Source organism: Pseudophryne corroboree, chromosome 1 (assembly GCF_028390025.1).
Source record: "Pseudophryne corroboree isolate aPseCor3 chromosome 1, aPseCor3.hap2, whole genome shotgun sequence".
Taxonomy (NCBI): Eukaryota; Metazoa; Chordata; class Amphibia; order Anura; family Myobatrachidae; genus Pseudophryne; species Pseudophryne corroboree.
Window position 1 is genome coordinate 1,209,797,629 of NC_086444.1, and position 12,066 is coordinate 1,209,809,694.

Genomic DNA, 12,066 nt, shown 5'->3' on the forward strand with positions numbered 1-12,066 from the left:
AATATATATATAGATATACACTGCTCAAAAAAATAAAGGGAACACTAAAATAAAACATCCTAGATCTGAATGAATGGAATATTCTTATTAAATACTTTGTTCTTTACATAGTTGAATGTGCTGACAACAAAATCACACAAAAATTATCAATGGAAATCAAATATATTAACCCATGGAGGTCTGGATTTGGAGTCGCACTCAAAATTAAAGTGGAAAAACACACTACAGGCTGATCCAACTTTGATGTAATGTCCTTAAAACAAGTCAAAATGAGGCTCAGTAGTGTGTGTGGCCTCCACGTGCCTGTATGACCTCCCTACAACCCACACAAGTGGCTCAGGTAGTGCAGCTCATCCAGGATGGCACATCAATGCGAGCTGTGGCAAGAAGGTTTGCTGTGTCTGTCAGCGTAGTGTCCAGAGCATGGAGGCGCTACCAGGAGACAGGCCAGTACATCAGGAGACGTGGAGGAGGCCGTAGGAGGGCAACAACCCAGCAGCAGGACCGCTACCTCCGCCTTTGTGCAAGGATGAACAGGAGGAGCACTGCCAGAGCCCTGCAAAATGACCTCCAGCAAGCTACAAATGTGCATGTGTCTACTCAAACGATCAGAAACAGACTCCATGAGGGTGGTATGAGGGCCTGACGTCCACAGGTGGGGGTTGTGCTTACAGCCCAACACCGTGCAGGACATTTGGCATTTGACAGAGAACACCAAGATTGGCAAATTCGCCACTGGCGCCCTGTGCTCTTCACAGATGAAAGCAGGTTCTCACTGAGCACATGTGACAGACGTGACAGAGTCTGGAGACGCCAAGGAGAACGTTCTGCTGCCTGCAACATTCTCCAGCATGACCGGTTTGGCAGTGGGTCAGTAATGGTGTGGGGTGGCATTTCTTTGGGGGGCCGCACAGCCCTCCATGTGCTCGCCAGAGGTAGCCTGACTGCCATTAGGTACCGAGATGAGATCCTCAGACCCCTTGAGAGACCATATACTGGTGCGGTTGGCCCTGGGTTCCTCCTAATGCAAGACAATGCTAGACCTCATGTGGCTGGAGTGTGTCAGCAGTTCCTGCAAGACGAAGGCATTGATGCTATGGACTGGCCTGCCCGTTCCCCAGACCTGAATCCAATTGAGCACATCTGGGACATCATGTCTCGCTCCATCCACCAATGCCACGTTGCACCACAGACTGTCCAGGAGTTGGCGGATGCTTTAGTCCAGGTCTGGGAGTAGATCCCTCAGGAGACCATTCACCACCTCATCAGGAGCATGCCCAGGCATTGTAGGGAGGTCAAACAGGCACGTGGAGGCCACACACACTACTGAGACTCATTTTTACTTGTTTTAAGGACATTACATCAAAGTTGGATCAGCCTGTAGTGTGTTTTTCGACTTTAATTTTGAGTGTGACTCCAAATCCAGACCTCCATGGGTTAATAAATTTGATTTCCATTGATAATTTTTGTGTGATTTTGTTGTCAGCACATTCAACTATGTAAAGAACAAAGTATTTAATAAGAATATTTCATTCATTCAGATCTAGGATGTGTTATTTTAGTGTTCCCTTTATTTTTTTGAGCAGTGTATATATATATATATGTAGCATGATTAGTATGATATATATATATATATAGTGTCAAGTATATTATAAGGATAATAGTATAAGTTATAACTTCTTTATTACTAAATGTGATAGAATGTGTATAGGCTTTAATATACTGTGCATATGAGGGAATGGGACTGAGGTTGAAATTCCTATAATGTTGGATAGCGGTGGCTCGTGACAAGAGGGAGAGCGAGGATCTCCCGTGGAGACCCGGATAGAGACGTCAGCGGAAAAAAGCCGTTGGAGATGGGCAGTTGGTGAGGAGAGAGAGAGAAGCAAGAGCGGCACTGCGGAGAGGGAAGACGGAGCCTGAACGAGGAAGGACGGCTGGGTGACGGAGAAATAAAAGGATTGACCGGCGGCTGTGACAGGCAGAGAGCGGGGACGGTTTCCCGGTATCGGAGGAAACCGTAGAGCGGAAAGGAAGACGAGAGCCGTGGCAGGTCTGGGAGCTGGGGGAGCGGAGCAGAACAGAAGTACCGAGGACAGCGCAGCAGAGAGAGACGTGGATACCTGATACACTGAACAAGGTATCTCCTCTTGCGCGTCATTAACCCTCCCCGGTGCCTAATTATCCACTGGAGCTTAACCAGTGAGATAGATAATTAAAGTACTAAATAGGACCTTATCAGACATTAGCAGTACAAAGTGAACGGTTATGATCAAATACACTGAGTTTTACCGACGTGGCTGCAGTAAAGTGCTCCTTATAAACCCCCCACCGTTATAGACATTTATTCCCACTCCGGGTAACAGGAAAAGTCTATATATTCCATCAAATGCCTTCGACAAATATGAGGAGAGATAACCAATTATAAGTTTCCTACAGTGGCCTAGCGAAAGACTTTTTCCCAGTATAATCGAATATTATCGAATATACCAATATACCTATATATATTCCATTTATAAAGACTGTAGCTGCTTCCAGCATTTGGAGACAACATATATATGTATCGATTGCCTTCCTCTACCTCTCATAAAGATGTCTACCTACCAATATCTCCATTTATATTACTGTGAGCCGTAAAATACAGAGTGGTGAAAGTATTAATTTGTTATTACCACAGAGTTTTCTCCGCACACTTAGTGCCCAGCTCCCCACTAAAGCGTCACCCGAACTGGAGACAATAGTATTACCCTACACCGATGCCAACAGTAAAAATCGAGTCCATCAAAGTGAAATGGAAATAGGAATTGTGGATTGAGATTATTACAGTATTGGAAAGAGACAGATATATACCCCGTGGATACCCTTAAGCTACAGCTCTGGATATAATTTAGTTTATTATTACTCAGTCCTTATTCCCTGTCTCATGACTGTGTTAATATTTCGCCTAGAAAGAAGATAGAAAACAACCTACAGGATAATTATACTTCTCCTCCCTTTAATTGACAGCAGTTGTCGGAAGGAACTAAAATAGCGAAAAACTTTAATACCTAGGTATTCGTAAATATATATGCATATATATATATCTATTGATGGTACCTTAGCCTTTAAGCAGAGTAGTCCTATATGTCTATATTATACCTTTGGTTACCAGTAATATTGTATATGTATTGGGAAAATTGATTAATGTTTAACGTAATTATAATAACTTGTTAATATATTCGTAATAGAATTTAACGGATTGTACTATTATAGTAAATTCACTTAATGTATTTGCTTAAATCGGTTGTTGTCAGTTATTTCACCCATCCAACAATAATACTCACCACAATCCGGAGAGAACGACGAATCTCGGATACCAAGGTAATCTGTAGGTAAAAGAAATACGGTATAAGTGTAGACAAGTATCATATAATTCACAGAAGAGTAACAATACCACCTATTGCATGTGGGTATTCCCAAGTCTACCCCATTTTACTCTGTCCTAATCTTTGGTACAGGGACCCGACTTGGGTGGAGGCACTCCCAATCAAAGTTCACACCTACATCCCAATGGTAAATAGAACATAGTGCTACACTGGAGGCACTGCTGAGATTCTGAGGATTACCTAATAGCATACTTACTTGTTCATCTATCATGGAAGCTATAACTGAACATGATATCTATCGTTGGTGTAACGACCATGGTGTAATTATACCTTGCAGTTTAGGTATATTGGGAAACTTTGTTGGAATTACTGATGCAGAAGTGCTTGCAGAAGTACAGAAACTATGGGGCGTAAAAATGCCCATTATAGTGGATAAATGGAAGAGAGAGACCGGAGAAATTAGGGCTCTATTGATAACTACAAAAGAATATTTAGATTCGTCTCTTATTCCAGCCAATGTGATGGTAGGAGGAGAAATGAGTAGGAGATGGCAAATAATGTGGCCTAGGAATATTATCGATAGTGATCAAGGAGGTTCCGAGCCTATCAGAGTGGAGGAGAGAGTGGTATTAACAGCAGAACATCCACTACAAAGGGGAGATGATGCTCAACCTCCTATGATTAAAGATCTGCCTAAAGCTACCTCTGGTGAAAATATAGAGCCGCAAGTTGAGACTGTTATGGACAAAGTAGTGAGCCATTTCGAACGTTGGCACTATGAAGGAGGTTACAGGAGACTCCGAGTATTTTCTGGAATACTTCCTATACCTACCGGAGAAGAAGGATATGATGCTTGGCGGGAAGCTGCTATCCAACATTCAGAAGAGTGGCGTTGTCCTGAACACATAAAAAAACAGAGGATTGTAGAAAGTTTAAGGGGCCCTGCTATGGGAATCATACATGCCACTCGCCGTAGTAATCCAAATGCCACCTTGAAAGATTACTTTAACGCCCTGGATTACTCATTCGGAATATTGGAGGACCTAGGGGATATATTGGTAAGATTAAACCAGACATACCAAGAACCCACAGAAAGTCTCACTAACTTTATCTATCGGATAGATAAGATTTTATATAAGCTCCTAGATAAAGGAGGGATCCAGTCATCTGAAATTGATGAGCGACGCCTCAAACAATTATTGAGAGGAGCCCTAACTACCCATCCCGTGGCACAACGACTAAGGTGTAGTGGACCAGGGGCGAAACCACCTACCTTAAGTGAATTGATTAAAGATGTGAAATTGGAAGAAGTCCAAATAGAAAATAGGGAAAGAAGTTTAAAAAGGGTAAAAGTTGTATTGCCTTCACCGGTTGACCCCGCTCCCAATGTTCTCTCCCCAAATGAAAAACTATATAAACTATTAGAAGAACAAAATAAGAAACTCGATCAAATAATAACACTACAGAGAAATGTATCACTTCAAGATAGTCGTGGAAGGGGGAGAGGATCTATCCGACGAATGGAGAATAGAGATCAAGTTATTTGTTATCGGTGTGGCCAGATGGGACATCGATCTTTCGAGTGCCCTCAATTGGGAAATTATGAACTGCATATAGACTCTCATGATAGAAGAAATACCACTCCGTCGGAAAACCAGGAAGGGACGTCGATGAACCCCGCATCGACTCCCGGACAATAGTGGTATGTGCAATGGGGGGCGCTGGGTGGCCTACTATCCTTCCTGACGGGATGATGGGACAGGCCCCTGTGATATCGGCAGCTATCAATGGTCAGCTATGTAGAGTATTATTGGATAGTGGATCCCAAGTTTCAATAATCTTTGAGAGTTGGTATCAACAACATTTGTCGGAGGTACCCATATTACCTGTGGATGGATTGGTGATATGGGGGTTGAGTGACCAAAAATATCCGTATTTGGGTTATATTGCTACCCATATTGAATTTCATCCACATTTAAATAATTCAGAAATTCCCATACCATTTATTGCGTTAATCTGTCCTGACCCCCCTGGAAATCGAGAGGCAGTACCAATTATAGTAGGGACAAACTCGAATTTATTCCGTACTCTTGCTGATTGGTGTCTGTCCCAAGATGGGATCAATTTGACAAAAGAAATGGATAGAGCTATCAGCCATAAAATCCAATATTCCGTTCATAATGAAGTCGCTATATGCTCTACTACTACTTATGAATCTAATTCCACCAGACCAGAAGATGACAGTTTTAGTAACAAACTACGGAAATGTTTCCAAGAAAGTGATCTAACACCGACGGCACAAGAACAGCTATTAGGAGAACTAATCGATCGAAAAGGGGTCTTTTCCGTTGAAGAATGGGATCTAGGCACTGCAATAGGAGTGGAACATAAGATTAAATTAAATGACACTACCCCTTTCCGAGAACGGTCACGTAGGCTTGCTCCTGCCGATTTTGATGATGTTCGGACACATTTAAAGGAACTATTGGAAAATCACGTGATAGCCGATTCCGAAAGTTCATATGCCTCCCCAATAGTAGTCGCTCGAAAAAAGAACGGTAGTATACGGTTATGCATTGACTACAGGACACTAAACAATCGAACGATTGCTGACCAGTATACTGTGCCTAGAGTAGAAGAAGCTCTAGATTGCCTACAGGGCAGCCGCTGGTTCTCCGTATTAGATATGAGGTGTGGGTATTACCAGATCCCCATGAATCCGGAAGATAGATCCAAAACAGCATTTATTTGCCCAATTGGGTTTTTCGAATTTCTGAAGATGCCGCAAGGAGTGAAGGGGGCTCCTGCCACTTTCCAGCGCACTATGGAACAAACGGTAGGGGATATGTGCTACCGAGAGGTACTCGTATACCTTGATGACATTATTGTTTTCGGAAAGACGCTGGAAGAACACAACTTTAGATTGCTCAAGGTTCTAGATCGACTACAACAGAAGGGACTAAAGTTATCTATTGATAAATGTAAGTTTTGTCAAACTACGGTCAAGTACCTTGGACATATTGTTAGCCGGGACGGAGTCGCCACAGATCCGGATAAAACCAAAGCTGTCTCTCAGTGGCCGCGACCAAAGAACCTTAAAGAACTGCGTTCCTTTTTAGGATTTTGTGGCTACTATCGTCGGTTTGTCCCACAATATTCAAGAGTAGCAAGGCCACTCACAGATCTAACCCGAGGTTATGCATCGAAAAGTAAACATTGGAAAAGAACATGTCATAGTTCCGCTAAGGTTTACTTTAAACCATCAGAAGAATTTGGAGAGAGATGGAATAGTCAGTGTGAGGATGCTTTTATTCAATTGAAAAGATGTTTGACACAGGCCCCTATTCTTGCCTATGCAGACCCATCACTCCCATATGAACTGCACATAGATGCTTCTTACGATGGATTAGGTGGGGTGTTGTATCAGCGTCAACAAGCGAAGTTAAGACCTATCGCCTATGTTAGTAGAGGTCTTTCTGATAGTGAACGGAAGTACGCAGTGCACAAGCTTGAATTCCTTGCTCTAAAGTGGGTGGTAGTTGACAAGCTACATGATTATTTATATGGAGTGGAATTCACTGTTCATACGGATAATAATCCATTGACGTACATAAATACCACTGCTAAACTTGATGCCACCGGACATCGATGGTTGGCTGCCTTGTCTAATTATAATTTTACATTAAAATATCGACCAGGGACAAGTAACATTGATGCAGATGCGTTGTCAAGAAGTCCAAAGATTGCGGCGATTAGCTCCAATGATGATTGGGTAGAGGTTCCTGCGCCAACATTACAACGCTTATGCTATCAGATGAATCGGATCCAAGAAAACCCGCAAGAGGTTATTAGTTCACTGGGGGCTTCTGCTGCGGTTGTACCAGTGATGTACTGCTGGTTAACACAGGCCGAACTGGGAGGACTTGAGGTAATGTCTAAAGAACAGATTAGGGAAGCTCAACTGCAGGACAGTAATTTGGCAACGGCTATTGACTGTATGAATAATAAAATTTCGAGAGAACATGGAATTGTAATATCGGATATAACTCGAGCGTTATTACGTCAAAGAAAAAGGCTAATTGTCAAACAAGGGATATTACAACGGAAGACAATGACTCGAAAAGGGACGATTCGATACCAGCTAGTGTTACCATCAATATACATTCCTATGGTGCTACGTTCCCTACACGATAATCATGGTCACTTGGGATATGAGAAAACACAGCAGTTAATCAACACCAGAGTCTATTGGCCCTTCATGAATAAAGATATAGAACAATATTGTAAAAATTGTCGGAACTGCATATTGAGAAAAACTATTCCTGTCCCGTCTGCCAAGTTAATAAATATTGATAGTTCAGGTCCATTAGAGCTCATATGTATTGACTTTTTATCATTGGAAGGACCGTCTGGGAAGGAGGGAAATATTTTGGTAGTCACTGACCATTTTACCCGGTATGCACAAGCGTATGTTACAGGAGATCAAAAGGCGATAACAGTGGCTAAAACTTTGTGGGAAAAGTTTTTTGTAAATTATGGGTTGCCAGCCAGAATACACACAGACCAAGGGAGGGATTTCGAAAGCAACCTAATTAAAGAACTCTGTCGGTGCTGCGGGATCCGGAAATCAAGGACGTCACCCTATCATCCCCAAGGAGACCCCCAGCCTGAGAGATTTAATCGCACCCTGCTGGATATGTTAGGAACTCTAAATGTGAAAGATAAAAATCAGTGGAGAAAATATGTCTGTCAACTAGTCCATGCATACAATTGCACCGTTAACGATGCTACTGGATACTCTCCATACCTTCTGATGTTTGGGCGCGAGGCCAGATTACCGATTGACGTATGCCTTGGAACCAATAATAATTGTTCTCAGCCCACAAGTCACACTCAGTATGTTACTAACTTAAAGAAAGAACTACAACAAGCCTTTGAACTAGCTCATCAAGCCTCCGTAAAAAGAGGTATACAGAACAAGAGAATGTATGATAATAAAGTAGTAGAACAAGTACTGCAACCTGGAGATAGAGTACTAATCCGCCGCCTGGGAAATCCTAGAAGGCAAAAGCTTGCCAATAGGTGGAGGGAAAATCCATACACGATTATCCGACAACTACCTGGAATTCCAGTCTATCAATTGAGTCCGGAAGGGACGAAGGGACCGGTAGTCACCTATCACCGCCATCATTTATTACCTGTCGGTCAAAATATTATGTTTGACGAAAGGGCAAACGAGTGCTCTAAAGTAGATCGTAAGAGCGAACCCAAACTCACCAAAATATGGGACCCTGGTACTTCACAAAATCTTGATTTGGTGGAGTCCGAATCCTCTAATTTAGATAACGAGCCGACTGGGTATTTCTATAGTGAATTTATTCCAGAAGAGAGTAGAGAATACCCTGGTCCCGAGATGGCGGAAATACTAGAGGATTCAATGATCAGAGAAAAGCCATTGATTCAGGGTGATCAGGGTGAGACTACTGGTGAGTGGAACAGGTTGGAGGATGATAATGATGGGAATTGGAATGAAGGAGAGAACTCTACTAGATATGAATCGGACAGTTTGGGTGACTCTATCACGCCAAGACATCAAAGAATTAGACCTAATAGAATTCATAGACCACCATTTATACTAACCTATGACAAGTTAGGAAGTCCTAGTGAGGAACCTCGATATGTACACCCTAATATTGTATACTCATGGCCTTATTATGGGTATGTAAGTACTACTCTACCCATTAATGCAACCGAGTATCAGTTTGAAAAGGAAATTAATGGTGACAGTCAGGAAGTATGTAAGTGTAACATAGATAATTACCTTGCTGTCACCAGGGTGAGAAGTGTAGCATGATTAGTATGATATATATATATATATATAGTGTCAAGTATATTATAAGGATAATAGTATAAGTTATAACTTCTTTATTACTAAATGTGATAGAATGTGTATAGGCTTTAATATACTGTGCATATGAGGGAATGGGACTGAGGTTGAAATTCCTATAATGTTGGATAGCGGTGGCTCGTGACAAGAGGGAGAGCGAGGATCTCCCGTGGAGACCCGGATAGAGACGTCAGCGGAAAAAAGCCGTTGGAGATGGGCAGTTGGTGAGGAGAGAGAGAGAAGCAAGAGCGGCACTGCGGAGAGGGAAGACGGAGCCTGAACGAGGAAGGACGGCTGGGTGACGGAGAAATAAAAGGATTGACCGGCGGCTGTGACAGGCAGAGAGCGGGGACGGTTTCCCGGTATCGGAGGAAACCGTAGAGCGGAAAGGAAGACGAGAGCCGTGGCAGGTCTGGGAGCTGGGGGAGCGGAGCAGAACAGAAGTACCGAGGACAGCGCAGCAGAGAGAGACGTGGATACCTGATACACTGAACAAGGTATCTCCTCTTGCGCGTCATTAACCCTCCCCGGTGCCTAATTATCCACTGGAGCTTAACCAGTGAGATAGATAATTAAAGTACTAAATAGGACCTTATCAGACATTAGCAGTACAAAGTGAACGGTTATGATCAAATACACTGAGTTTTACCGACGTGGCTGCAGTAAAGTGCTCCTTATAAACCCCCCACCGTTATAGACATTTATTCCCACTCCGGGTAACAGGAAAAGTCTATATATTCCATCAAATGCCTTCGACAAATATGAGGAGAGATAACCAATTATAAGTTTCCTACAGTGGCCTAGCGAAAGACTTTTTCCCAGTATAATCGAATATTATCGAATATACCAATATACCTATATATATTCCATTTATAAAGACTGTAGCTGCTTCCAGCATTTGGAGACAACATATATATGTATCGATTGCCTTCCTCTACCTCTCATAAAGATGTCTACCTACCAATATCTCCATTTATATTACTGTGAGCCGTAAAATACAGAGTGGTGAAAGTATTAATTTGTTATTACCACAGAGTTTTCTCCGCACACTTAGTGCCCAGCTCCCCACTAAAGCGTCACCCGAACTGGAGACAATAGTATTACCCTACACCGATGCCAACAGTAAAAATCGAGTCCATCAAAGTGAAATGGAAATAGGAATTGTGGATTGAGATTATTACAGTATTGGAAAGAGACAGATATATACCCCGTGGATACCCTTAAGCTACAGCTCTGGATATAATTTAGTTTATTATTACTCAGTCCTTATTCCCTGTCTCATGACTGTGTTAATATTTCGCCTAGAAAGAAGATAGAAAACAACCTACAGGATAATTATACTTCTCCTCCCTTTAATTGACAGCAGTTGTCGGAAGGAACTAAAATAGCGAAAAACTTTAATACCTAGGTATTCGTAAATATATATGCATATATATATATCTATTGATGGTACCTTAGCCTTTAAGCAGAGTAGTCCTATATGTCTATATTATACCTTTGGTTACCAGTAATATTGTATATGTATTGGGAAAATTGATTAATGTTTAACGTAATTATAATAACTTGTTAATATATTCGTAATAGAATTTAACGGATTGTACTATTATAGTAAATTCACTTAATGTATTTGCTTAAATCGGTTGTTGTCAGTTATTTCACCCATCCAACAATAATACTCACCACAATCCGGAGAGAACGACGAATCTCGGATACCAAGGTAATCTGTAGGTAAAAGAAATACGGTATAAGTGTAGACAAGTATCATATAATTCACAGAAGAGTAACAATACCACCTATTGCATGTGGGTATTCCCAAGTCTACCCCATTTTACTCTGTCCTAATCTTTGGTACAGGGACCCGACTTGGGTGGAGGCACTCCCAATCAAAGTTCACACCTACATCCCAATGGTAAATAGAACATAGTGCTACATATATATATATATAAGTGTGTGTATAATGTGGGAAGAGGCATTATAACATCTCTGATGGCTTCTATCAGTGTAGGGAGGGTTGACCGGGGGCTGCCCAGCTGCTCAGGGAGCGCTGGGCACGCCCCCAAAATTACGAAAACGGGGGTCGCGGCACTAGGTCCCGCCCACCCCTCCACCCAAAGGTACCGCCCACCCCTCCCGGGGTCCCACCCCAGTTTTCAGTCACAGACGTGCCTCCGGCGCGGCAAGTCCCGACTCCATACAGGCTGAAGTTGGGAGGTATTCATATGTACCAAGCTCCGGAATACGATACATTGCGTGGTGATGGCATCTTTAGTTATTAAACGCCGTTATGTACCCAGTAAGTGGCGGGATACAATGCATCACGGATGCGTAGAACATCCTGTTCATAATATTTTGTGGTCAAATAACAAAAAAATAATATAAATGAAAAACTGGTTAAAAACAGATGAGTAATCTGTATAGTGGGGGTCAGTATGTATGACCGCCAGACGGGATGCCAGCGGTCACAATCCCCATGTTTGAAATCCCGACAAGGGCGAGGTAAGTATGTTAAACCCTGTCCCCAACCCACTAACGCTCCCTTCCCGCAGCCTAATCCTAACCTGCCCCGTTAGTGCCTAACCCCACCCCTCCTACCCCATAGCATAACCCCCCCCCCCCTCCTCCTCCTGCAGCCTAACCCCCTCCAGGTGTTTTTGTAGTGTATTTGTCAGATGCGACCACACCAGCAAGTGCTTTATCTGACCTGGTCGCACAGGATGCGATAAGAGCAGCCGCTGGAGAAGTGTGAAGTAACCCCCCCCCCCCCTCCCTCCAATCCCCAGCTCTGTACCTGGCCGCTGTCCTGGCTGTCAGAAT

General features: G+C 42.8%; 1 protein-coding gene across 3 annotated transcripts in view; it reads left to right on the forward strand.

Annotated features, from left to right (window-relative positions):
• LOC134930593 (5-hydroxytryptamine receptor 7) overlaps positions 1-12,066 on the forward strand; it is a 111,027-nt gene that overhangs the window by 23,185 nt on the left and 75,776 nt on the right. Inside the window, exons 1-2 of one of the 3 annotated variants that reach the window (XR_010178683.1) lie at positions 7,648-9,749; positions 11,107-11,158. The exons of 1 other annotated variant lie outside the window; for it this stretch is intronic. The gene's annotated coding sequence lies outside the window, so the exon portion shown is untranslated. Of the gene's footprint in view, positions 1-7,647; positions 9,750-11,106; positions 11,159-12,066 lie in introns of those variants that run through there. One more of the 3 variants, XR_010178682.1, reaches the window with a different exon arrangement.